At 39.6% G+C, this 27963-nt stretch overlaps 1 long non-coding RNA gene across 1 annotated transcript; it reads right to left on the bottom strand.

The window, feature by feature from the left end:
• Positions 1-16: 16 nt before the first annotated feature.
• LOC148214580 (uncharacterized) lies at positions 17-27963 on the bottom strand. Its single transcript, XR_015797823.1, has 3 exons — positions 27508-27963; positions 25231-25364; positions 17-14535 (listed from the first exon to the last, which is right to left on the bottom strand). It is a non-coding gene; the product is annotated as an uncharacterized LOC148214580 (long non-coding RNA).

Raw genomic sequence — 27963 nt, 5'->3', positions numbered from 1 at the left:
TAAATTTTAGATCTAGTTTATACCTTATTTCATATGCATGCTCTTCAGTTTAGCTTCTTGCTTTCTTCCCCAGGAGCATCCAGGAGCAAAAACCTAAGGAGAATACCATCATTTGTAAATGCCAGAATTTCTTTTCTTGAAATCTGTAAACAAAATTTAGAGAGTCAAGAGTAATAAAAATTATTATTTACATCATTCCATACAAATATTACTGAAATTGTAAGCAACACAGAAAAATGGTTTTTCTACTGTCTGAATTAAATTACATCTAAATCTTAATTCTGCAAATGAGAAAGTTTGACATAATTTCTAATTTAGAAAGAATAAGTTTTTGCTCTTACAAAAGCAAAGCAAAACTTTTTTTTTGGCCTTCAAAACACTTAAGAAAGCCAATACACTTAATAACTTTCCAATGTATATACTAAAATCAAAATAAATTCTAAGAAGCATTTGTAAAATACTAAATACATGTATTTAATATTTCCAACTATATTCCAACTTTGAAAACAGGTTGCAGTTAGCTTCATTGATACAAACAGTTGTTTAAATGTTTTATCATTTTATGTTCCGCTTAAATCTAACATTTCACAGTCACTGTTCCAAAGAGGAAAGGGTCCATTACAGTGTTCCCACATGTTTGGCAAGAAATGATTACATATATGGCCGTATTCAAGTTATGACCAAATCTCTCAGAAAAATTTAGAAAAATATATTATATTCACCATTTTAAGTGTATATTTTTATTTAATATAAGGTTTGCATATAGATCTTCTGTATTTCTCTTAAAATAATTGGAGAATACACAACCCCAAGAAATTAGTTTGGGGAGCTTTCAAAAGTGAGGACTTGTTGGATCAGAAAAATAAAGTATAAATTGAACAACTAAATAGCTGGATTAGAGGAGAATATGCAGAAGCCAGAGCAACCCAATGGCCCATCTCATCCAGCATTCAAGGTCACACGATGACTAGTTGGATGTGTTTGGGAACTTCATAAGTGTAACTGGAGGACAATGCCCAATGTCCCTTTCCACTATCAATCCCTAGCAACCAGCAGACTGTCTGTGATTCAGGAGGCTGTTCACAGCCTTAAGTATTAGTAGCAATTAATAGCTTGCTCTTCAACTAACCCTGTACAGTCCCCTTTTAAAACCATCCAAGTTAGCTGTGTTATCACAAATACTGGTGGCAAATTTCCCAGTATAGCTAGACTCTACATAGGGAAAAAATCCTTCTGTGAGTTCTGAATTTCCCTCCATTTCAGTTTCATTGGAATATCTCAAGTTCCATCATTGTGAGATGGAGAAAAATCTGCCTCTTCCCTTGCGATTCATGCCTTTTTTGCTTTTGTCTTATAAAATAGTTTTGTTCTAACCTAAAGAGCTTCAACAACTGTAGTCTTTTCTTGCAGAGAAACTGCTCCGTTTTCCTAATCACTTTGGTTACCCTTTTTTGCATGTTTTCCCTTCTGTAATATCCTTTTTAAAGGTTCTAGAACTGTACATAATACACCAAGTCATTACCTTGGCAGTCCTATTTTCAAATTGCTTCCTAATAGAGACATGAGATTTGCATTTTTTAAATACCAGCTGCACACCAGCTGCAAATGAATTTGCATTTTTATCCTCCTATCCATTGTGGCTCCAAGACCCCTTTCCCAGTCACCAGCTCAGATACCATTGATGTATATGTGGTTTTTATGCCAACAGCATCCCTTTATACTTGTTTATTGAATTGCACTTGTCATTTCAAAGCCAATTCATCCAGTTTTCTTTTCAAGCTTTTCACAGTTCCTTTTTAATTTTATCCCACTATATAGTTTGGTGAGAGCCAGTTGGGAAAGTGGTTACAGTGCTAGGCTAGAAACTGGGAGACTAGTAGTTCTAGTCCCAGCTGAACACATAACCAGCTGGGCCAGTCTCAGTCGTAGCAAAATCTTGCCAAGAAACCTGCATAGACTTGTCCAGGCAGTCAAGACTGACTTGAAGGCACCAAAAAGATTATATTGTTTGGTATCATGGTGACTTCATTACTCAGCAATATCTGTAGATCATTTATGTACAGGTTAAAAACCACTGGACCAAACCCTCATCCTTAGGAGATTCCATTTTGCAGATCCCACCAGCATGAGAATTGCCCATTGAGTCTATTCTTTGTTTTTGGATCAGCTGGCAATCCAGGATAGCACCTCTCCTCTTACCCTATGACAGCTGAGTTTACCCAGGAAACTTTTGTGAGGAATTTTGCTAAAGGGTTTTTGAAAATCCAAGTATATAGTATCTGTTGGGTCACAGTATCTACTCCCCTTTATTGCATGGCATCTGTGATGAGAGACTTTGTCATAGATTGTTCAAAACTCAAAGTGTACAGTATCTATTGGATCACTCTTACATGTTTGTAGATACCCTTAAAAAAGTCTGGATGGATAATGAGACAAGATTTCTATTTGCAGAAGCTGTGTTGGTTCCTTTTCAACAAGATTTGTTCTTTCATGTGTTTGCTTACTTTCTCTTTAATATTTTAACCATTTTCCTCAAATAAATGTTAAACTGGCTTATAGTTCCTTTTATTTCCCCTCAGTCCCTTTTAAAAATTGGAGCCACTTTAGCTAATATCTAGTCAGGAAACAGATGCTGATCTGCAGCATATCTACAACAGATGGAGAACGGCTTATTTTTGTAAAAGTATCAGCAATTTCCTAAATTGTTTAAGAACTTCTGGACTGTCTGGACTGATAATTTTTTAGTCTGTCAGTCCAGACTATAAATTCATCTTTCATTACATCTATTTGTCTCAGCTCATCCAATTTTCCTCCTGAAAAAAACAGTTTAGCATCTGTCCTATGTCTTCAGAAGTGAAGACCATTAGAAATCCTTCAGTTTCTGTATTGTTTCCCTACTCTTCTTTAGCACGCCTTTAATTTCTCTGTCATCCAACAGTCAAATGGCCTCCTGGTTGATTTATTACTGTATTCTGAATGCATTTGAAGAATTTTTTGTCAGTGGTCTTCTTAATGTTCTTTCCACATGCTCTGCAAACTCTTTTTGCGTCTTTTATGCAAAAAGAGTTTATGCTCTTTTCCATTCTCTTCATTTGGTCAAGACTTTTTTTTGAAAGAAGCCCTCTTGACTTTCATAGTACCTCTGGCCCTTTCATTAGCCACTGCAATGTCCACTTAAACTTTCCTAATCTAAGCTATACAGTACATTCTACCTGAAATTCTATTATTGTAGTCTGGAATAATCTCTAAGTGTTACTGAAAGAACTGACCCTCTTGATTTTCCCTTTCAACATCCTTTTGCCCTTGGCAAAAGACATTCTTTTCTGTAGACCTTGGTTATTTTCATTCCACAATGTTTATATAACACTTGTTTTTTTCTGTTTTCTTCTAACATCAAGCATTTCAGTTCTCTTATTTCAGCTTGGGGCTCCTGCCATTCGCATATAAGGCTAGAAATGCTGAGCATTGTATAAATCTAAGGAAAGAATTTGCACAGGCCCTGGGCATGGAAGTTAGACACTCCATAAGGATAGAAATCAATTTGGGAAGATAGGTTTGCACCAATGCAAATTGGTGCCTTTCAGGTACTTATGATCATACTTGTAATGTCTGACTATGGCATCTGAAAAGTTCTGAGTGGGCTTGTTTGTTCTTGTTCACCACATGCAAACCATGTTGCATGATTCATATATAAGCATGCCAGTCAAACCATTTGGTCAGCCCATCTTTGCCTGCCCAAAAGTGTAAATCCATAAGGATAGACATCAGATCATAAAAGCTCTTTTAAACATGATAGCAAGATATTAGAATTTCATTCACTTTTGCCATCCACCATGAATAGAACTTACATATACAGTATTGTATTGCAAGCTGGTCTGAATGAAAGATCTTTAAAGAGTTCCTGAATATTGTACATTGGAGATCACAGTGTTGCACTGAATGTTATGATTGGTTGTGGAAATAGCTATTTCTAAGAGTCACTACAGTTATATGTTGAAGTAAAACAACAACAACCTCTTGTAAAGCTGTAAGGACCTCACTGTTTTTCTTTTTCGCCTGCTAAAAAAAAAAAAGGAAGAAAAAAGACTTTCAAGCTGCTGTCAGATGAAAAAAACCGAAACAAGGCACAATTCAGCCACTATCTTGAGTCTTGCTTATTTACTAAAATGCATTTAAGCCTATGTTTTGAGTCACCCTCTGAAATCAGGGGCCTTTAAAAATGCTTAGCTGTTTGGATCATGCCTGTAGTACAGCAAAATAAGAACTGCGATTTATCAGCTAATTATACATACAAGTTGTACAATGAGCTGCCTGTGATATTTATCTTTTTAAAAACTCATTCTTGCCTTTAAACCAAAAGTGTTTGAAAGATATCTGTGTCGCAATTTCTTAGCATCTATAAAAGAGTCAGGTCGAAAAGGCTGGATTTTAAATTGGTGACCTAGTCCACAACCATAAAACATCACAGAAATACATATATTTTTGCTAGTCATAGATGAATAAAATTGAGAAATTCTTTTTCTAATAAAACATCAGTTACAAGAAATTCTATATTTATGATCATTTTTATATTTATAAAGCTGTGTCACAGTAACAGTTTTGTATCATTTTAAGGAAAACAATGAGCCATTGACAGAAAAATTTACATAATACATTTTAAAAACTATAACATACAAATTTAAATTTTACATAATGTATTGTATATCCATGAAAATTCCTACTATTGCCATTTTATCCAGAAAAAAATGATGTTCAGCTTTGTGATTCATCGTCATTCTATTCATTGAATCTTGCTCCTACTATAAAAAAAAAAAAAACTTCTGAAAATTTATTTTGTTCAAGAAAAGGTATTCCCAAGCCAATCTTTATCATATAGCGGATTCTTGTTGACCACATTCCAAATACCTCATGCTATAGGCATATTTTCTTTGTTGTCAACAATGATGCTGAGAATGTATAAAATAAATGGCAGTCGAAAAAAGAATACATGTACACTGAAGAAGCCTATTTCTGAGTCATTCAAATATCTCTGGTGGTATACAAAAATTGCATTTGCTCAGGATCTGAACTCTTGTGGCCAAAAGGAATTATGGTTGCCAGAGTGCATAACTATTGATCATTTAAAATCCTAACATGTAGTAACTGAAAGAAGTTCATGGAAGGAAAGGTTTCCTTTTTCTCTTCCCCCTTCATCACCATTTGTACTTATCCATAAGCATTTCTGGACACCCTCTAGATCTGCACTGGATGAAGGATGGGGAGATCAAAGACACATCCAAAACTGGTCTTGGACCCTAAAGTAAATAGCCTTGGGGATTTAAGTTTCACCTGTGACCATCTATTGTCCAAAGATTATTTTCCCTAGACATTTATGTTTGCATGCAGATGGAGGTGGGAATTTTTCTTTACATGAACAGCATGTAGCTATCACTTCTTTCCCTGGTTTCAGTGTAGGAAGGGACAAAGAATACCAACCACTTGTATGCCGCTGATTGCCACATTATCTTTTACCAGCGACAGTCTGCCGCATGTGACTCTTCTGTACTGGGACAAGATGGGCCACAGTAGTAGCTGCTTTTACTGTTGCTTTCTCTCCCTGGAGCTGCAGCTTCCTAGGACTCTCCAACCCTAAAGGATGAGTCTTTGTTGGTATTAACTTCTGTAGGTGGTGGTTAACAAAGGTTAATAGACGAACACAAATGAAGTCATTAGATGGGAAGGCTCATCCTAAAATTTATGGGGAGTAAAATTGAAATACGGTGCTTCGATTTAAATTTTCTCCCCCTCGGTTGTAGGATGACTCAGCCTATCTAATTATTCACTTTGTTTGCAAGAATGTGGAGTGAGACTGTGGAAATGTGCAGTTGAACATCACAGCACTGACATAGCAATCATAGATGTCATTGAAATTAAGGAAAAATCTTGAACAACAGATGCCATTTTCTCACTCCACTCTACTTCTGTTCATTTAATAACTTGGTTTAAAATTACAAGTTTATGCATCATACCATCTGTTGGATCAAGTTTTTCCAATAAGCAAGATAGGAATACAGGTAGTCCCCAGTTTAAGAATGAGTTTCGTTCCCTAGATCTGTCCTTAAGTTGAATTTGTATGTAAGCCAGAACAGTATTATTGTATAATATTGTATGAATAATATTGTGAAATGAACTCAAACCATTGTGTATTTAACTAGAATCATTGTGTATTTAACTTGAATTTTGTTACAATAGGCTCTGCTCTTAACTATGGGTTGTCTGTAACTGGGCATTCTTAACCCAGGGACTCTGGGTGGTTCACAATAAAACAGCAATAAATATTAAAATACAATAAAAACAATATAAAATACAATAAAAATAGAATAAAAACCAAACACATACACAAATAATACCTTCCAAGATGTTGATGGTCAGTAAGATGTTAACGTATGGGAGCATCTTCAAGGTGCTAGCCATCCCCAGGGTTGGTAGCCCTTTTTTACGCCCCATGCCAGTTGGCAGAGCCAGGTCTTGACTGCTTTCCGGAAGGACAAGAGAGTTGGGGGCTGCCTCACCTCTGGGCGGGGGCCACAGCAGAGAAGGCTCTCTTTCTGGATCCCACCAGTCGACATTCTTTCATCAACGGGGTCCACAGCATACCCTCCCTGCCTGACCGGGTGGGATGGGTGGATATAATGGGGGTGAGACAGTCCCTCGGGTAACCTTGTCCCATGCCATTTAGGGCTTTAAAGGTGATAACCAACACCTTGAATTGGACCTGGAAGCAAACTGGGACCCAATGCAGCTCATGTAGCAAAGGTGTAACATGTGCCATCCTCGGGGCACCTAAAATTGCCCACATGGCTGCGTTTGGACCAGCTGAAGCTTCCAGATACTTTTCAAGGGTAGCCCCATGTAGAGTGCATTGCAATCATCTATACAGGAGATGACTAGGGCCTGTGAAGGAATGGTTGGATTAAGGCTGTGCTTGAGGAGATAAGCATTCCCTTAGCCCTCAACAGGAGTGTGGGAATGCTTATCTCCTTGAGCGCAGCCTTCATCCAACCATTCCTTCACAGGCCTGAGTGACTGACTGGAGGGACTCCTGATCCAGAAAAGGGCGTAACTGGTACACAACACGTAGTTGAGCAAAGGCCCTCCTGGCCACGACGGCCACCTACTCTTCGAGCAGGAGTCATGAGTCCAGGAGGACCCCCAGGTTATGCACTGGGTCTGTCTGGGGTAGTCTGACCCCATCCAGAACCAAAGATGGTAAACTTTTGGATACAGAGAAGCCCCCAACCCACAGCCACTCCGTCTTACCAGGGTTGAGATGAAGCCTGTTGTTCCCCATCCATACCCCCACAGCTTCCAGGCACCGCGAAAGGGTAGCCACAGCATCACTCAAATCACCTGGGATGGAGATATATAACTGGGTATCATCTGCATATTGATGATACCTCATCCCATGGTGGCAGATGATCTCACCCAGTGGTTTCATGTAGATGTTAAAAAGAACCGGGGAAAGTACTGAACCCTGTGGCACCCCACAAAGGAGGGGCCATGGGCTGGACCTCTCACTCCCTATCAACACCGATTGGGACCAGGCTTGGAGGAAGCAGGTGAACCAGCACAAAACTGTGCCACCCACCCCCAACCCCCTAAGCCAACCCAAAAGGATACCATGGTCGATGATATTGAAAGCTGCTGAGAGGTCAAGAAGAGCAAAGATGGATGCACTACCCCCATCCCACTCCCGCCAGAGATCATCCAAGAGTGTGACCAATGCTGTTTCAGTCCCAAATCCGGGCCTGAAACCCAACTGGAAAAGGTTCAGATAATCCATTTCATCCAGGATCCTCTGAAGCTGCAATGCCACCACCTTCTCAACCACCTTCCCTAAAAAGGGGAGGTGGTAGACTGGACGAAAATTATCCAGTACGGTGGGATCTAGTGATGGTTTCTTGAGGAGGGGGTGCACCAGTGCCTCTTTAAAGGCTCCTGGAAACACTCCCTCTCTCAAGGATGAATTCACCATCGCCTGGACCCACCCTCATGTCACCTCCCAAGCTGCCTTAACCAGCCAGGAGGGGCATGGATCTAATTGACAGTGGCGGCATTTACAGCCTGGTGGACCCTGTCCACTGCCTCAGGTCCAACAGGGTCAAACTGTTCCCAGATAGCAGGGTAAGTACATACCCCCAGCTTCTCCACAGGCCATGCCCAATGCTTGGCATCCAACTGGGAATGTATCCAAGCGACTTTATCCGCCAGATGCCCAGAAAACTCCTCCGCATGGCCCTGTAGGTGGGTCATTGGGCCCACCTTTCCCAAAAGAGATCGAGTGATCTTAAACAGGGCCGCTGGGCAGCATTCTGCAGATGCAGTAAGAGCAGAGAAATGTTGATGTTTCGCCACTCTTACCTCCACAAGGTAGGCCTTAATAGCGGCTTTAGCCTGTGTTTGGTCGGATTTGGTCCTTGTTTTCCTCCAGTGGCACTCTAGACATCTCTTAATCCTTTTCAGAACTCTCAACTTCTCCGTAAACCATGGGGAGCATCAGGCTCGATGGGTCAAGAGAGGTCACACGGGCGTGATCTTGTCCAAAGCCTCGGCCACCTTCCTATTCCAGGTGGCGGCCAGGGTCTCTGCTGGACCATGCAGCAGATCCTCGGGTATAACCTCCTGCTCCCTCTGGAACCCCATTGGGTCCATCAGTCACCAGGGGGCGGACCAATCGAATGGGTCCTGCCTCCCTGAGGAGGGGGGGTGCATCGGAGAATTTCAAGGCCACCAGGGCATGATCAGACTATGACAGGGGGGACAGATGTAATTCCCCCCCTTCAGTTCACATTGCCACTACTCAGACAAAAAAAACAAGTCCAGTGTGAGACCGCTGTCCGGAGTCGGGTCACAAATAATCTGGGACAGGCCCATGGCTGCCACGGTAGCCATGAACTCCCAGGCTGCCTCTGAAGCATGTCCCAGGGACAGCAGATTAAAGTCTCCCAGAACCATAAGTCTGGGGAACTCCACCGCCAGTCCCAAGACTATCTCCAGCAGAGGGGTTGCTACACAGCAGGGAGGCTGGTACAGAAGCAACAGTCCCAAGTGTTCTCGTGAACCCAGCTTCAGGAACAGGGTCTCACAACTGGCTACTTGTGGAGCAGCGCCCCGGAAGGCCACAAGAGAGTCCTGGATGACAACCGCTACCCCTTCTCCCCTGCCCTGGAGTCTCAGCTGGTGCCAAACTGTAAACCTGGCTGGGCACATTTCTGAAAGGGGCACCCCCGCTTCAGGACCTAGCCAGGTCTCAGTAATACACACCAGGTCGGCCCACTCCTCAGTGATCAGGTCACATATAAGGGGGGCCTTGTTGTTAACTGACCTGGCATTAAGAAGCAGCATCCGAAAGCCAGGGCCACCGTGGATCTGCCGTCCAGGTCCTGGGTTATTAAAGATTTCCTTCATCCTAGTCCTGTAGTGATTAAGAGCTCTTCTTATGTACCAGTCAAAAGGAAAGCAAAAGCCCACTTGACTTTCTCTGTATTGTGTGGCACATTGTAGCTAAGCTACCCATTTCCAAATCCTTTAGCTGTACATTGTTCCAGGCTATTTATTTAGCCATTTACCTCCAGTAAGAATAGGGCCACTTTAAATTTTTAAAGTCATAATTAAAGTAAATGCAGTACAGCTGGGGGTGCTACACACTAGGTATTATAAATACAATCTTAATTAAAATTTTGCCAGCCATTTCTTTGAATGCTACAGCTCCACAGTCCAGGGCTTTACTGTATATAATCAACTTCTTTTCATATTCAGCACTCCATATTATGGCAAGAATACTTTGTGTATGTGTGTATGTGAATGAATCTTGACATAATTTTCTTTTTCTTAATCTTTTTTTTTTAAAATGCAGAACAATGTGTTGTACTTTTATGAACATAGAATTTGGTAAGCCAGAAATGGGGGGAAATGGGCTGGCAGAAAGCAGAGAAGAAAGTTACAGATGATGGTGGTTGATGAATGAAAAAGTAGAGCAGATTCAGCTCTGGTTGAGAGAAAGATTTTAAGAACTAAGAACTTCCAGTGAGAGAAAGGACTACATGAGAGATTATTATGTAGAGAAAGGATATTTACTAGACAGTTGTATTAGGGTATTATTTCTGGTTATGTGTGCTCAGATTTGTTGCATTAAAACCATATCTCTGTACTTTTGATTGTGCTGCTGATTGAGAACTAGTCCCATGTTTTTCTCTAATTTTATTTTAACATTAGAATGGAAGCAGAGTTTCCTAATTTGCCTTGAGAGAAACTACCTCATAATCAAAACAAATTGTAGCAGTCAGTCAAGACTGTTGCACCAATATCTTGAACACTCCAGGTAGGGAGAAGGGCTGGGATGTGAGCCCACAGAATACATGGGGTAGTGGTATTACAGGTTGGATTGAAATGGCAATAGGGGTCAGATATAATGAATGAGCAGTCCACAAATTTTGTTCTTGATTATTTTCATGTATCTTTTGCTGGTCTGGGGACACTGAACCTTGATTTTGTTGAGAAAGGAGGAATAGGTTCCCACCTACCTATCTCCAATCAAACCAAAGTCAATATAATACAAGTTTTATTTTTATTTCTAGTTCTTGAGGACACTGGATAATGAGGATAATGTTAAGCAGTAGAGCCAGAACTTATGCTCATGAGAATTAATATCTCACAATATAACAATTTTGAGGAAAATAACGTTAGAATTAACCTGACAAGAGCAAGAAAGGGAAATGGGAGAACTGGGTGGAGCACATTTCTCTGCCAAATGGGGCTGCCTCGTGTCATGCACAGTAGGAATATCAAAGAGCTCAAATTGAGTTAAAGAAATTTCAAGAACAGATAAGAGTTGAAATACATTAGCTGAAATGGTAAAGTTTAAAAAGAGCAGAAGAATAGACTCTGAGGTTCTAATTTTTCAGGCCAAAGTGGATTATTATGTTTCAAAATGCAACTAGGTCTAGGGATTCCACAGGTCATATTGGAGAAACCAGAAATGCAGGTTTCAAAGGTGAACAAGACCCCAAGCGTGGACTCATCACATTCTAGACCACAAGATTCCACCTGTTCAACCTGGGAGCAGCCAAAAGGTGTCTACACTAAGAAAGGTTGTGTGGTGCCACTAGGTCCTCAGTTAAGAGAAGCAAGCAAACTGCCCCAAAACCTGGATTTCAACAGGTTACAGGGCAACCAAGTGAAGGTAGAAAGCCAAGTAAGTAGAGTACTTCTGAAGATAGCTTCTGAAATTGTTACTGAACATAGTTTCCCAAGTGAATGTTGGCATCTCTATTTCTATTATTTTTGAGACTGATGGATGCAAGGGTGCAACTGGTCCTCCTGCACCCATCCCAGTCCCCCAGCTATACAGGAATTGTGGCTACTGCTAGGCCAAATGGAGACTGGGGTGATGTTAATGAGAAGAGATCAGCTTGCAATGCTCCAGTAGTTTCTTCAGTCATTATTCTGGAAAAATCTCTGATTCCATCTAAAATGTAAAGAGAAATGGAAGAATGCTTCTGGGATTATCATTGGCTCTGCCAAAGTTGATGCTTTTAGAGCATGATCTTCTGAAACAGGAGATGACCATATCAGTTATGCTTTTGAAATGGCATATAATGGTGATAGTTCCATCACTGAGGTCAGTTCATCTAATAAAACTGCTGGCCTCCCCATAAAGAAAGAACTAGATTATTTTGTTAAAGCTTTAGACAACCCAGAACTTAATCTTTGCTGGAACTAGGCCCATAGACATTTGGTACAAGCAGAGCCAGCTCTAGGCTAAGGCCAAGTAGGCACTGGCCTAGAGGTGCCAAATTTTAGGGGGTGCCAAAATTTAAAAGACTTCCAAAAGAACTCAATAAAAAAGTGAAAAGTAGTAACAGCATACTGAGAGCCAGTGCACCTTCTCTAGGATTAAATATAATTTCGCAGAATTGTTGCCATATGACAACAATGGGTGCTGATTTAATTAAAATTACATACTGTGTAAATAGGGTGAAAATGTTGGAGAAAAGAAAAAAATTCTCCAGAACTGAAAATCGTAAGTGTAAAGCTCAAAAACCCAAAGAAAAAAAAAACAACAAGAGGATGCCTTTTTGAAATTCTTAATAAAATTGGAAGATGAGCCAAACCATAGAGGGTGCCAGAATATGATGTTGCCCAGGGCATCAAAATGTCTGGAGCCAGCCCTGGGTACAAGCCACAATGATGTCATAATGATGTAATTGTACAAATGACACTAATTATGTAATTCATGTCCTTTGTATAGTAAGATCATGACATCACTTCCATCCTCTGTCTCCTGCAGTTACTCACATCTAAGACTGAAGGTAAGCTTCAACTGACCATTACATGCTGAATCAAGTCAGTGATTATTGGTGAGTGGTGTGATGGCTCTCTTCAGTTCTACTGTAAGAAAACTGACAGGACTTTTATCTACACCAGACCTTGCACCATTCCCAGAAAGAAGAAGGGGTCAAGCAGGAAGCATGAAAGAAGGATCCTTAGTTTGAGAGAAGGTCAAATGAACTCATAGCAGCTGAACTTAGATGATCTCCAAAAAGCTAAACGGAATCAGATCTGGTCCTTACTTGGATCATAGACCATCAGGAAATTCTAGGGCTGTAGGCTGAACTGGTAAATTAAAATGTATACTCACCCTTTAGGAAGCTTAAGAAGGTAAAGCGAATAAACATAAAAGCTTAAAGCAAAACAGAGAAAGACTATTCATGAGTAAGAGAAAAAGGGAGAAAGCACTAGGCTTTTCTTACTATAGTACTGTACTCAGTGTTCTGCTTGCTGCTCCCATAAGTGAAGTAGACAACTTGGGGGATGCAAATGATTCAAATAGTTGTCATATTCTAAGTTATTGGTCACTCATCTAAGTAGCTCTACTTTTCATCCTCCTAAACTAGCCCAAAGACATGTCAATTTATTACTGTATGCAGATGATGCAATAATTCTGTCATTAACTTCTATTGGCTTCAAAAGAGCTCTGAGATCACTTACATATTACTGTACTGAGGAGGAACTAATAATAAATTACACCAAGACTAAGATACTTAACTTTTTCCAAACGCCCAAAACAGAGAAGTTGGAACTTAGGTGGGTGGCCCATTGATCAGGTTAAGACATTTAAATATCTAGGGATAGTTTTTCAAACTTCAGGAAGCAGAAATGCCCACCCAGGCTATGAGATTCAAATAGTTGTCATATTTGGCCTGCATGGATAAAGAGTCCAGAAAGTTTCATCAGTGAGGAACACTAACTGAATATGCCTGGGGAATTATTGTGGCTTACCAAATCAAGAGAAGAGAAGCAAGCCAGATTCTGACAGGCCAGGATGGATGAAGTCTAACCCACAGAATTCAAGAAGGATTAAGCAGTGAGAAAAGAGTGAAAGAAAACCAACTGCATGAGAGCCTATGCAAAAAACGTGGGCATTTTGCAAGCGAGGAAGAAGAATTCTTGTAAATATGTACTTTGCTTTTTACAAGTCCTGCACCTTTAAGGGAGCATTATCTCTGAGTAAATCTCTCTCCCACAGAGAGCTTCATTCCCACTGAGTTCAATAAGTCCTCTTCTATAAAGTTCTGTTTGTCTATGGATACCTGTGTAACACTGTCTGCATAGCTCTATATTAGTTTCTTAATGCAAGTATAAAGTAAAGCTGTGCTTGTCTGTTTATAACTAGAGGTTATGAGGGTCTCTTACTGGATCTACAGAGGAGGGGGGAAATTGCCCCTTAGACACCCTCCTGCTGATTGAAGAGTCTGAAACAGCAGACTTGTTTAAAGGGAATTAGATAGAAACTGAAAGGATCCTGCTGAGAGAGTCCCCCAGAAAATTAGCTTATTACACTCAGAACCAGCTACTGTGTAAAAACAAGAGCTACAGGAAGCAGGCAATGGCAAACCACTTCTGCATTCTTGCCAAGAAAAGATGGGCATGTCCTTTTGATCACCAGGAGTTGAGCCTGAAAACTTCAAATTATCACAGGATTTATTGTTTCAGTGGATGACAGCACAACTGACATCTTTTTGTTTATCTGATTTCCCCATGCCCATACAGGAAAATATGTCCACACTTGTGGACTTAAGATCTGTCCTGTCTTTTGCCCAGTCTGCATCCATGTAGCTCATCAGTCTGGGTTGCTGCTGGGTCATAGTCTGAGTTCTAGGTGTGCAATGCCCTTAAGATACCTCTCCATTCTCTTGACTGCAGACCAGACTCCTTTGGTTGCTGCACTCACCTTCTTATGCAGGCTTTGGATTGGCCTTGTCACTGTGGCTAAATATAAAACCTTTCCAAATGCAGTCCTATATCTGTCAGTCTTAAGCAGGGCTGACTATCTGCTTTAAGAAGTCAATTTCTCTAGGCATACTGGCTTTGTTGACTTCAGTCAGCATTCATTTCCAGCAGATCCTTTGTCTTCTGTCTTTGGTTGAGAAAGCAGTTTCCATCCTTGTCTCTATCTGGATACTATTCTGCCACAGTAAAATGTAGGGAGGAAGTCTGTGGATTCAGATGCAATGAAAACACAAATGAATAAAAGCCCAAAATATTTATTGAGCAAAGCAAAAGAAAACAATAACTTTAGACAGGAACTATCCACAGATAAGGCAATCAAATAAGATATGGTAATGTTCAATAGAGGAGTATAAATGCAGAATGAATCTCACATCGCTTTGGCTGCTGGGAGGTCAGTGTCCTCATCAAAGGGAGCAGCCAGCATTCTCCAGATTATTCCACTGTCTTGTACTTAGGCATAAAAAAATCAAGATGGCAATAATGATTACAGGCTCATGGCTGCCATCATGACTTTTTTGAGCTTCCTTGTGGATGGCCCTGCCTCTGTACTTTTGCTTTGATCAAAATGAATAACTGCTTCTTGAATTTCTTGTCCTTAAACCAGGAACACAGGAGAGCCTAGCACATAATTTTCCACATCTTCAGAGTGCTTGTGAAATCTAAATGTTTATGGATGAAAAGATACATAGATAGATGAGAAAGAGCGAGAGAGAGAGATCTCATACCATAACTCTTCCTTGGCTAAAGAGCTCCCCTCTGTCCTTTTCATGCTGATCCCTTCACAGAAGTGTGATGTAACATCAAGAATTCACAAAGCAAAACCTTTTCTCATCAGCTTCTTGTTATATTCTAAAACTGTTAACAACCCTCTGTCAAGCTATGTTGAAGTATGGAACATTTCCATGGAAAAGATGCCAAAACTGTCTAAACACAATTTTGCATTTTCAACCATCCCAAGCCTACCAAACAGTGAAGTTCTGAATTAAAGACAGATAATTGAGTTTTTGCATGTACATTCACTCCACTGCCCCTGAATGTCCTTTGCTAGGACAGTCTTCTTTGTTCTCTGGATATCTTTGAACATCAAATTCCAGAATTCTTAGCCAGTTAGTTTAGAGAATTGAGATCTCAACACATTCAGAAGGCATCAAACTAGGAAGACTATATGGTGATGTCGTTCTTGAGGGCTGGAACAGATTCTGATGTACAAAAGGAATGTTAGTTTCTTACAGCTGGGGCCCATGTAGATTACATTTACACACACACACACACACACAGAGTATTTGTGGAAACACATATTAATGATAATTTCAAATTATGTTGCAAGAGATGAAGAGTGATAACATTATTTCCAGTGGTTCTACATTTCACCTCTCAAGCAGTTGTTTGAAACAGAATAGCTCAAACAAGCCATGCATACATTATGTCTGACAAACAATTGTCATTTAGTTAGACATGTTGGCCTTCCAACAGCACTTCCAGGAATTGCAAGGACATGATGTTAGAACCTTGCAGCAGGTTTTTGAATCAAGCAACAAGAGAATGTTTGTGGCAAATAGAGGACTTGTTAACACAGTTAAATATTTCTAGACAAGCAAATCCTCTATTTGTGAAATCCTGAGTATTGGAACTCATAGCCCATAATATGTTACAAATGATGAATTGTTTTAGAAATAGATACAGAATTATCTACATTAGCCATTCACTAAGTCCCCAGGGTGATCCCCAATGTGTTGTGTGAGTTCGGCCATGATTTTCTTGAGAAGATGTCACTTTAGATATCCCCAATGGAGGAAATGTAATAACTGCATATCCAAGAGTGAAACTCTGAATCTTGCTTCTTTGAATCTGAAGCAATTTTTGCAGTAGCTATTTGTCCATCCTGTCCCTGAAAAATGTGTACCAACTCTACTCTGGGAAGAGAAGCCTCATCTTTAAGTACTGCTGATCTTGTGATCTACTGTGAAGATTAGATCTGTTTATTCTGCAACTGAAAATCAAATGTTTATGAATTTGGAGGGCAATCAGAATCTATGCTCCATCTGGAAAGCTAAATCTCTTTGAAGACTAGATAGGCTGAAATTTTCCCAATTTAGCCATTTTGAACAATTGCAGGTGCTCAATTTCACACAATTCACTCTCAAAGATATTCAGAAACAGATGGGTGCATGCATTTGCTTCCACATTTTGCATAGAAAATATCTTCCATACTGAAAGCAACATGATATTCTGATTCTGCGAGAGCACTGAATGCCTTTTGAAGTAAAAGCACAATTAGATAAAGCCAGATGACTCGGTGGACATGCAGGATCCAAGTAGTGTGCCTATCGCTAGACAGATGGAAAATTCTGACACTAACTTTCTTGTTAAGGTGTGGGAAATTGTAAGCTTTCTCGGATGATAACCATCCCAGGATAGCCTTATTCAGATCGAAGGGAGGATCTGGGGAAAGAATTGATTGCCGATGCATTCAAAACGGCTTTCTCCCCTGGCCCCAGAATGGCTTGTTTGCTTGCATATATCCCTGTCAATGGGTGTGATTTTCAGAACTATTTTTCAGCTTTTCCTTTATGTGCTACCATGGAACATTTTTGAAGGGAAACTGGAAAAAATCAAGACAAAATGAAAGACAAAGAAATTGATATTGCTAAAAATACTCTTTGGTTCAAGCCACAAATAACACACCGTCTCTGCAGAAGAGATCATGAGATAAAAGGAATACTTTTCAGCAGGCTCCTAATTTGTTTTTGTCTGCGGCGTTTATGTTTCTTTCAGAAGAAAAGAATAACAGCATTACATGATTTTAGAGAAGAAGAAGAAGAAGAAGAAGAAGAAGAAGAAGAAGAAGAAGAAGAAGAAGAAGAAGAAGAAGAAGAAGAAGAAGAGGAGGAGGAGGAGGAGGAGGAGGAGGAGGAGGAGGAGGAGGAGGAGGAGGAGGAGGAGGAGGAGGATGCAAGAAAGTGGATGATGTCCCCTTTACTTGTGACTTTGGGCCTTCCACTGTTTGCATCACACATACACACACCCCTTGGTATTTGGCTCTAAAAGTCTCCTCAGAAAAAGGGTTGCCCAACCTAATCTTAATTATTACTGTACTGTAGCTGAAATTTGTTTTCAGGAAACAGTTGTGGCTGATGAAGTGGAGTGGCAGAGACTAGTGATACAACACTGCAAATAAGTAGCACTTGAGGAAAATTTTATGATTAGGGAAAGCATAAAGGTCAGTGATAACAGCCACCTTTCCTTGACAAAACCTTTGGTTCAATCCCTGGCATTTTCAGAGAAGATTTGGAAATCACTCTTGTCTGTGAATCACTGCCAAGGAGTATAAACCACACCAATGTAAATACTGTAATCCAATGCTCTATGGACTTGTGGCCAGCGCCTGACTCCTGACACTGAAAGCTTCTGGCTCGTTAGCCCTCCTATAGCTACCTGGCCTCTGTCTCTACAGTCTCTACTGTGGATAAGCAGGCTGATTTTTTCTCTCATTGAGTGTCAAACATGAACCAATAGCCATCACTGGCTGACACAAACTAGGCTGCCTTTTCTGAGGGAAAACAAAAGGAAGATATTGCTGAGACAACGCACACCACTCAACACCAGTAGTGACACTATGGTAGACGTTCTGAGCTCCACAACATGGGGGGAGGGAGGTATGGCAGGGCAAATGACTATCAGCAAAGTGACAGATGATTGGGAAAACAAGCCGCCCCAGGGACAAAAGACCTGTGCTGAGATGGGCACGCCAGAGTTAACAGCATCTTTCCATTCTTCTTTCATGCAGTATAGAGGGATGACACCCACTCATGCTCTGTTTGTTGTTTTTGCTGTAGAGACTACATAGGCCTGTCCATGATGTCATCAAGACCAAGCTCAACTTGAGGGAACCTTGTACTGACATTCGTAGCAGGTCTAAAGTGGAATGGGGAAATGTTGGGATGTTTGCTGACCACATCAACCGATCAATATTTGCCTCCAAGACTGGCCAATCAATGACCATACTTTGTACTTGCTCAATTGGAGGGTAGGCTGCCCTCCAATTGGTTCTGAACATTTGTGGGTCCTGAATTGACAACTGTTAACCAATGCAAATTAGACAGTTTAACAAATTGCCATCTGGGCAACTCTACTCTAAGCAAAGGGTTCAAAGAACAGACACCAAAGGCTATTTTTGTGTGATGAAATTCTCTCACCTGCCATTTATTCTGGCCACTTGATATTTATCCCTTCATTTTTGCTTCTCTACAGAAAGACATCAGTCTCCAGTTAGCTGGATAAGCAAAATACAGTAACAGAAGCCCTTGGGAGCCAGCAAAACAGGTGAATGAAACATCTAGGTGGCTGAATTGCTTGTAAGGCAGAAATCATGTGTCAAGGTCTTGACAAACTTCCAAAGCAGAGCATTAGGCAACAGCCAGATTTATTTCCAAGAATGCATAACAGGTGTACATATTGCCGCGCTGCATTCTGGTAAATAAAAATTATCCCAGAGACTAGTACATTTTCTGCAGCAGGTTATTTCCCCCCTTTTCTCCCTAGGAATTAGAATCTGAAGATTAAAATAAAGCTGTGTTTGGTGGGGGAGGCAAGAACCCAAATGGATGATAATGAGGGCAACTGCAAGCATATATCCTTCCTTAAAATAATCAAGCAAAGCTCAAGTTACATTCCTGGTCATAAAACAAAATATTTCCATATTTTATAAATGACCCCATGTAGTAGCAACCACTTCTCTGAGTTATTTAAAACCTGATTTAACTGCAAAATCTGAGATGATGAAGTGGCTTTTTTACATGGCACAGCCTTTCTTGGAAGAAACATTTGAAAAAACATAAACATTTATTTTCTGCAGAAGACAACACTCCAGGAACAGGGAATAGTGCTCTAAATGAGAAGCAAGCAATTACTGTATGTGTGCTTGTGCATTTTAAGGAACGAGTGGTGCTGATGTACAGAGTAATAAGAGTATGGAAAATCAAAGGGATATGTAGTGGCTGCAAGAGTGGGTAAAAATAACTACAGGGTAGCTTTAGACTGAAAAGCAGAAGAGTGGTTATGCTTAAGCTTGTTTTGCTCATTATGGAATATTGGAAGGGAAGATGCAGCATCAAGATGCTGAATGAACACCTGAAGAGCAATTGTTGTTCTGGGAAGTAAACATTTATTTGTTCTCAGCAAGCATCTCCAGTTGAAGGAAACTGCAATTTCCACTCAACAGCTCTGCATCCTCAGGCAACCCCCACCCTTTGCCCCCTTATGAGCAATTCCTTGGGATTATACACTCTATTCACAGAGGAGATCTAAGGGGTCCCATCTTTGGGAAGAGAAGGATGATGAGAATTGAACACAGCACCCCAAAATAGAGATCACCGTTTTTAAGCTGCATATACTCTGATTGGCCATGTGACTAATATGGAGAATCATCGCCTTCAAAAATAGCCCTCCCTTCTGTTTCATTGATGCAGCTAATAAATTTCAATAAATATCAACACAGCAGGCTTTTTAAAATCCTGGTGTGTATTTCTGCTAAGCATCATAGTCATTTTTGAAGAAATCATTCACAATGTCTGTTTTGCTGGAAAAGCACTATTGATTCATTTTGTTAAGTAGTTTGGCAAAAATAAACCCATCCCAATCATCTAACATAATCAGGGAAAACATCTCTTCATCTTCAAAACTGAAGATGTTCAACCTAAGAAGTGGTCCTTAAAAATGTGCATAATTCAACAGAAAAAGAGCAAGGTGTTGGCCTAGAAGCCAGGAAACTCTGAGTTCTAGTCCCACCTTAGGCATGAAAAACCAGCTGGGCGACTTTGGGTCAGTCAGTCTCTCTCAGCCCAACTCACTTCACAGGGCTGTTGTGGGGAAAATAGGAGGAGGAAGGCATACTGACATGTGTGCTGCCTTGAGTTGCACATGGAAAAAAAAGGCAGGATAAAAATCTAAAAAAAAAGTAAGCTGTGCTGGTTTACAATCGCCTTTGAATGCTTTCATCAGAAACTTTTATTAAGACCAAAGAAAATGTCAGTGAGCTTTCAGAATACATCTGGTTGGCCCTCTGTCATACAGAATAGCTGGACAAGATGGTATCCACCAAGGCTAATATCACCTTTGCACCTTTTTGTTGAAATACGTAGAAATAGATTAATTTAAAGTGGCATATAATGGTTAATTCCAGAAACCATGGTTCACTTAACCATAGTAAAATTTGCAGATTAAACCTCTAAGATGGCTTGAGGAAAGGAGAAAAAGCAACAGGTGTACAGAGACTACAGGAAAATTACAGTAAAGTGGGGAAACTGTGTCCCGTCAGATGCTGCTAAATTCCAACTGCCATCAGCCTCAGGCCAGTGGTACAGGAGCCTTAACATTTATAGGTTGTCCTTTAGAAGCATCTGGTGAGCCACAGATTTCTTTGTCTTCAGACCTAAAAAGATTAGAACAAACCCTCTGAGAATATTAAAGGGAAATTGTGATGAAGTCTATCCTTTGATTTTGCAGCAGCTCACATTTTACCACTGTTTTTATATATTTACTGCCTGTCTTTCCCTGCAGAAACTCAAGATCCACCCCTTCCTAATTTATTCCCATAATAACACTGTGAAGTAGGTAAAAGAATTTTCAATATCAGATCTCTTTGTGAATAGGGATCTTTGTGCTATACTTTTATTGCTAGTCACACTTAGGAATAAAATAAGCTACTTTTACCAAGTTAGATAACTTGTCTTTCTAACTCAGTATTGTTTTAGTCCAGACACTTTCCTAATCTTAGATGGTGGAGACATAAACTTGGACCTTCAGCATGCAAAGTGGATGCTATGCCACTGAGCTTCAGCTCTAACCTTGTTTTAGGAGGAATCTGGCTAGCTGGGAAATCAGAGAGTGGATGCAGTGGCAAAACAGGCAGCACTGATGGGTATAGAGCAGTGTTTCTCAATCTTAGCAACACACATCTTAAAGTTGGTAAGGTTGAGAAACACTGGTATAGAGGTATCTGCAAATGTTTTATCTTTGTCCCCACCGACCATAGTTGAATTGCAGGACTTACAAATTGAGTGGAACCATGGAAGAAAGAGAGCTAAGGATTAAAAAGAATTGTCAAAAAGGTCAGGATGGATTATGGTGGGTGCTGGATGGTCACTTAGTAGCCCCGTGGAGTATACTGTACATGTTGGCCCATAGCACAGGACATCCTGATAGGTAATGAAGCATCAAATTCAAGCTTTGTGCTTTGCTCCTTGGTTAACACAGGTCTTCAAAAACTGAAGATTATAGACCCCAAAGGGGAGAATACATGAAAGTATTACAATAGCTGCTTAATTAAAATATGACTCCAAACTATGTATAACATAACAGATAAAGAATAAGGAATAAGGAACAAGCCTAGGTCATCCTGGCACCTCCATGATTTCTCCAGTTGGTCTTCCCTTCCACCCCTTTGGTATTAGCAACAAGATGGTGTAATCAATTGTGCTTTACTACGCTCATCAGTTCACCTTCCTTGAGAAAAGCTTAGTCTGTTTTTTATTATATGTCTCCTATCCTCTCAGGCCCATTCAGGTTAGTATTTTCAATTTTCACCCACATGCAACCTACGCTACAGAAAAATTTACATGTTATTTCTTCGCTATTGTTAAGTTACAGTATAATTCTCTGAGGCCTAAATGTCCACAGCAGTTTACAGACTTTTAGAAGACACCAATAAGTCACAGATACAAAAGCAACAAACAAGAGTTGGTTTGTGGATTGGACCCTTTGTTGTCAAAAATTCTCAGTTCCCTCTCCTTGAAAACTTCAAGCTGACTCCCTTAATTTCATGCTGGCACAGCATGGCATTATTAAAATGTCAATTCAAATCCTGACAGTGATTCATTAGGACTCAGGAAGAAGATTCTAATAATGCATATAATTTGCTTCTTTAAGATTCAGCTAATATAAAAATTAGTCCCAATGAAATGAGGACATGCAAATCAGGCATTTAATTTTTTTTTTTTTTAATTAGGAGCCATCCATTTAAATCTAAGCAACTGTGCAACTCATTGAATCAGAGCAGATTATTAACTAAGCAAAAATTCAAAAGTCAGAGTGCCAGGATCAGGAGAAATTTTAAGTTTGAATTAAGTTACCTTGGGACAATTGTTCTAAATGTGGGTTGGGGGTGGGGTCACTGCTATACCCAAGGCAATGATCTGTACAAAACTCTGCTCCTTATATTTCAGCAAGCCTTTGGCATTTTTGCAATGGCAAAAAAAAAGAAAATGTATCACCAAAGCAAAGCAAAGCAAAGCAACAGAACATTGGCACATACTCATGTATATGTATAGAATGGAAAATTAGAAATGAAAGTTTTAATTTAAATAGAAATATAGAGGTAGTCCTCATTTGGTGACCACAGTTGGGACTGGTAACTCAGTCATTAAGTGAAGGGGCTGACAAGTGAAACCGTGACTGTGCTTAAGATCTTACTTTAGCTTTTCTTTGCTTTACAGAACTGTGAAGGTCATAAATGTGAAGATTGGTCATAAAGTTACTTTTTATCAGTCATAACTGTGAACAGTCACTAAATGAGGCAGTTGCTAAATAAGGACTACCTGGAACACATCCCATCATTTGGGAAGGGGGAACTGTGACCCTATTCAGTGTACTTTTCCAGTATGACTTGGTAATTGGTAACTTCAAGCCCCCTGCTTTTTATGGGTGCTTTATCTGTAAGCCAAACTTGGGTGAACAGTTCCTAAAAGTATGTAAACATGCCACTTGCTATCTAAAATATTCCTTGATTTATCTGGGGTGTGGGAATCTTTCCCCTGATATTTAAGTACACTAGGATACAAGTGCTCTGGCTCTCTTTTAATCCCAAACTGCAACAGACAATGAACAAATGTGGGCAGAAGTTTATATTCCCAAATGCCAAGAATTTTCTGGGATGCCTGATTGTCCCCAAACTTTCAAATGGCAGTAAGTCATAATTCTGGCTGCTTAAATCAGACACTTGAACACAAATCTGGTCAGGGAAGTAAAGCTTCTTAATTGGAAACATGTATGGGCTGGTCCAGAGGAGGCTCTGAAAGCGCAGAAACCATTAAAACATGCGATTGAATTTATTTAAGGAAGGCGGAATGTTCATGACCTTAAAAGTAAAACAATAACAACAAAGAAGTAACCCTTCCAAAAATGACAAAAATAATGTGACAATGCAAATATGCGACTCTAAAGTGGCCCATGGCATATTCTTACTAGAAGGAGCCAGAATGTATATTCAGTCGCAAAAATGGATATTAACATTAAAGGAACAAGAAAAAAATGGAAAGTTGCTCAAAAGAAGAATGTTGGCCTCTTCCTTCTATACTCTGCTACCATCCCGACTGTTCCACAGGGCAGCTTTGCATTTCTCCCATAAGACAGTGCTAATGAGCTTTTCCCTCCTTTATTTCACTTTCTTTCCTCCCTACAAAAAGCAAAAACAGCAAGAAAGGAAAGAGGGGCTGGGGGCTGGCTGGAGGAAGTGGTGGTTGGCTCCCTGGAACGTGGAATGGGACAGCAGGGGGACATTCCTGCAGCTGCACAAAACAGCAAGATTGGCCCTTATGTGGAAGCCTGGAGGGGGACTCATAAAAGAAATAGCTTGGAATAGATTAAAAATTAATTTAAGATAGATTCATATTCACCAGGGTTGATGAAAACTGTACTCCAAAATATCTAGCTGTTCTACCCCATTATTAAAAAGTAATTATATTTTCCTATCTCATCCCATTTTCTCCTGTTTACTGGGAAAGGATATATTTATGGCCCAAAGGCAGTAACCCACTGAGTCAGGGGATAACCTACATGTAGGTTCTAATGAACTGTTTTTAGTGCAAGCTTTCAGAATTCTCAAAGGGACATATTGTGTCTCCAGGTGTTGTGGAAAGTTGGCTTACTACACACTGATTGTTGGGAGTAAAATGGAATTATAGTCTCATTATCTCATCTAAGCTTGCCTAGCACAATGCCCAAATCATCACTAGTGCCAACCCCTGATAAATGTGTTATTTTTGTGTGTGCTAGAAAATAAAGATATTTATCTTTTCACATATTTATTGCAAAATACCCTGGTTGCTGCATTGTTAATAATTGTTGGGTTCTAAAAGGAATATAAACCATGAGTTTCTACATCCAAATGAGGCCTACAATTCAAAGGAAGGGCTTTCTGCTGACAGTTCATTTCTATCTTGAAGAAAGAACCCCAAGATCAGGCAGCAGCTGGAATTTCTGGCTGACTGGAACATAAAGCTGGTGTTGAGAGCTTGAGACCATAAAGCAGGTCAGGGTCAGGTTTACAGAGATGATCTATTTCTATATGCAAGAAAAAACAATGAAGGGAAAGAAGAGAAAATGGCCCACAGCACTATTTTAAGGAAACACGGAAGCAAACACGTTGCTTCAAAACATGAAGCAAAAAGCCCGAAAAGAACAATATGCAAATCTAAAATATAATCCTTTATTTAGCCAAGCTTATCCAAACCATTCAGTTGATCCAGCAATTTGATAAATAAATTACTGCTTTAATGCCTGTTTACATGAAGGAGCAAAGAATTTCAGAAGAGCAAGACTGACTTCAACTTCCACTCCAAGTCCTGCCAATACTGTCCCACAGACATTTCCCCACTAATGATTTATAGAGTTTTCTGTAAATGGCATTTTTAAGGCTGTTTGAATGAATGAACCAGACTTCATAACTGGATGCTCTCTAAAATTTGGGGCAAAGGTCTGCTGCAAAACATCTAGAGACCATCAGGTTTGGAAGGTTGGTTTAGAGTTTAGTGATACGTATGGATTTTCTTTTGTATTTAAGCTCATTGTTAAAAAAAAATTTTGCCCATGTACTTTCCAAACCTGCCCTTTATTATGACATACTTTATTATGAGGGAGATGCGGTGGCACAGTGGCTTAATGACGCTGAAAGTTGCCGGCCAGAAATAGTTGACGCTTCAGCGGTTCGAGTCCAGCTTTCGCGTTAGCAGGGTGAGCTCCTGTTTCCTCCCCAGTTCCTGTAAACCCAACAGTTTGAAAACTCACGTGAGTAGATAAATGTTTTTTACAATCTGCTAATTTTACAACCTTAATTTTACAACCTGCTAATAATTTTACAACCTGCTAATAGTAGATTTTAATCAATAGTATGTGTACTTCAGGACCAGAAACCTATTCTTCTAATCTTCAATATTGCAGGAATGCATTCTGTAATAAATGTGTTTGCTTTTAATTTCTGTTTCTCTTCCTGTCCCTTGCATGTATATCCAGTTTTCTCCTCCAGATCTCCTAAAACACCCTAACCTTAACCCTAGGATTTTGTACATTGACTTGTTTTGCATTTGTACTTTGAGAGCAAATTTAATTTTTGTTAATTTGTTAACAGCTTTGTTAATTTGTATCATCTTCATATCAGCAAGTAGAATAGAATAGAATTAGAATTTATGTTATGATTATATCTTTGAACTCTGTTCATTGTTTTAGAAAACATTTCAGGACATTTTTATAAGTGAATTTAAAACAATCCAATTAAAATTTAAATATATTATTTAAATTTACAAACTATTTTAAAATAATTAAGATGCATCTGCTCTCATCTAAAACTGATCCATTATTAAACATGAAATAACTTTTAAGGAGTTCAGAAACAATTTTTAACTGTATGACATGAACTGGGAACACAGCAGAAAACCTCATACTCATTGCTATCAAGGCTAAGGAAGGGGGCATTTAAAAGGAAGGAATGGTTGCTGAAGATTTCAAGAGAAAAGGATCAGATAGCTGTTGATATGAAAAGGCTTTCACCAAAACCCTGAAGACTCAGTGATAGTAAAGAGGAAACAGTGTTGCACTAAATGTTAAATACCATCATCCCGCTCCAGAGGATGGAAGCCCTAAGGGAGGTAGAAGAAAGAAGATAGCAGAAGATTCAACAAAAGCCAGTGTGAAACAAGGAATTTATCCCAAGTAGGAAAAAAAATCCTTAAAAATTATTTTGGACTTTTCCCCAGGGCAGCACACCTGAGTTTCAGATAGCTTTAAATAGCATTCATATCAGGGGGAAAAAACCATGAACTTGGAGCCCACCAGTAAAAACTCAAAAGCCACCAGAGATTAGTAGATGCTTCTCACAGTGGCCAGATTTCTGTAGGGAACCTAGAAACAAGGACAGAAGGCAATAAGCCGCTCTCACTGTTTTTCTCCAATGGTATGTAGAGGCAAATTACCCCAAATTTCAAATCAATCTAATCAAACCTTTACTGACCAACTTAAGAAGATATAAACAGAGAATTAGAAACCGTAATACTAAAATCTAAATTAAAAGCTATGACTTAAAATTCATTATGTAAATGTTGGGACCATACAGAGAATAAGGTAGTATTAATTTCTTCTAAAGTAAGTTTTTTCATAAAGTTGTACATAGTTGCTATGTACATGTGCTAAAAATAAAGAGGATATTAAAATATTAAAAATACATGGATATAGTCTTTATCTTAATAAGCTAGGTCTTAAATTAAATATAAGTGGTGAGTAGCAGAAGGGGAAAAAAGCTGTATTATTTATTGCTTATCATTCCTTAACTTACCTGTGTCTTAACTAAAGGAGTCTGTGTTTTAAATGCTAGTAATGCAAATTTAGCAACTGATAATGTTATTTGGGGATCTTCCTCTAATATGAGATATCAAACATAAAATTCATCTGAGAGGCCAGGGAATAACTTAAATAAGGGTTCCACCGAAGAGCTTCTAAGAGTTCTATAGAGATTGAAATATAGCAGGGTGTGAACCAATGATTCAATTCAATTCCCCTTGAACCACATGGAGAGACTGTCTGCACGGGGAGCCTTCCTGTATCTCAAAGAAGAGAATACATGTAGCTCAGGGTTGAACTGTGGAGTTCTTGGTGCTCTCTGAGCTTAGTTGTTTGCTTGCAGACATTTCATTACCCAACTAAGTAACATCGTCAGTGCTCACTGATCAGGGCACTGATGATATTACCTAGCTGGGTAATGACATGTCTGCAAGCAAACAACCAAGCTCAGAGAGCACCAAGGACTTCACACTTCCTGTATCTGCTTCTGAGAACTGCTGATGGGAAAACATTAAATCCAAGTGATGAAAAGGCATTTGATATTTAAAGATTGTTCACTGGTTTACATACCTCACTGGCTTGAAGGAGTTTGTATGATTTCCTAATACTGTACTGCGGTACGTTGTTTGTGCTTTTACACTGAAGTTCCTTTTTTTTTTTTTAATGTTAGCACAGTCTGGTCTTGTCCCAGTACCAATAAGGCCCCTGGGGAGAAACCATAGAAGTGTATTTTATCTTTAATGTTCTGCCTCTAGGAAGAGTCAAAATTATGTTTAAATATAAGTGGAACCAAGCCCTGCTTTCAAAATGTTAAATTTAGCCAGTATGTAAAACCCTTGTTCCATCTCCAACTCCTTTCCAGACTGCTATGTTAGATATGCAATGTGGCACCTGAAATAATTTCCTTAGAAAAGCAGATTCAACCTTCTCTAATTTCTCAGGATGGACTTTCTCAGGATTTAATGGAGGCCCATAAAGAAGCTGTGCCAATAGCTTGGCTGCAAATAGTTTTAACTCTACTGCTGA

Source organism: Python bivittatus, unplaced genomic scaffold (genome assembly GCF_059951505.1).
Source record: "Python bivittatus isolate LINGU-HERP-01145 unplaced genomic scaffold, Pbiv_v1 ctg000610_np1212, whole genome shotgun sequence".
Lineage (NCBI taxonomy): Eukaryota > Metazoa > Chordata > Lepidosauria > Squamata > Pythonidae > Python > Python bivittatus.
This window is presented reverse-complemented; position numbering and strand designations above follow the sequence as displayed.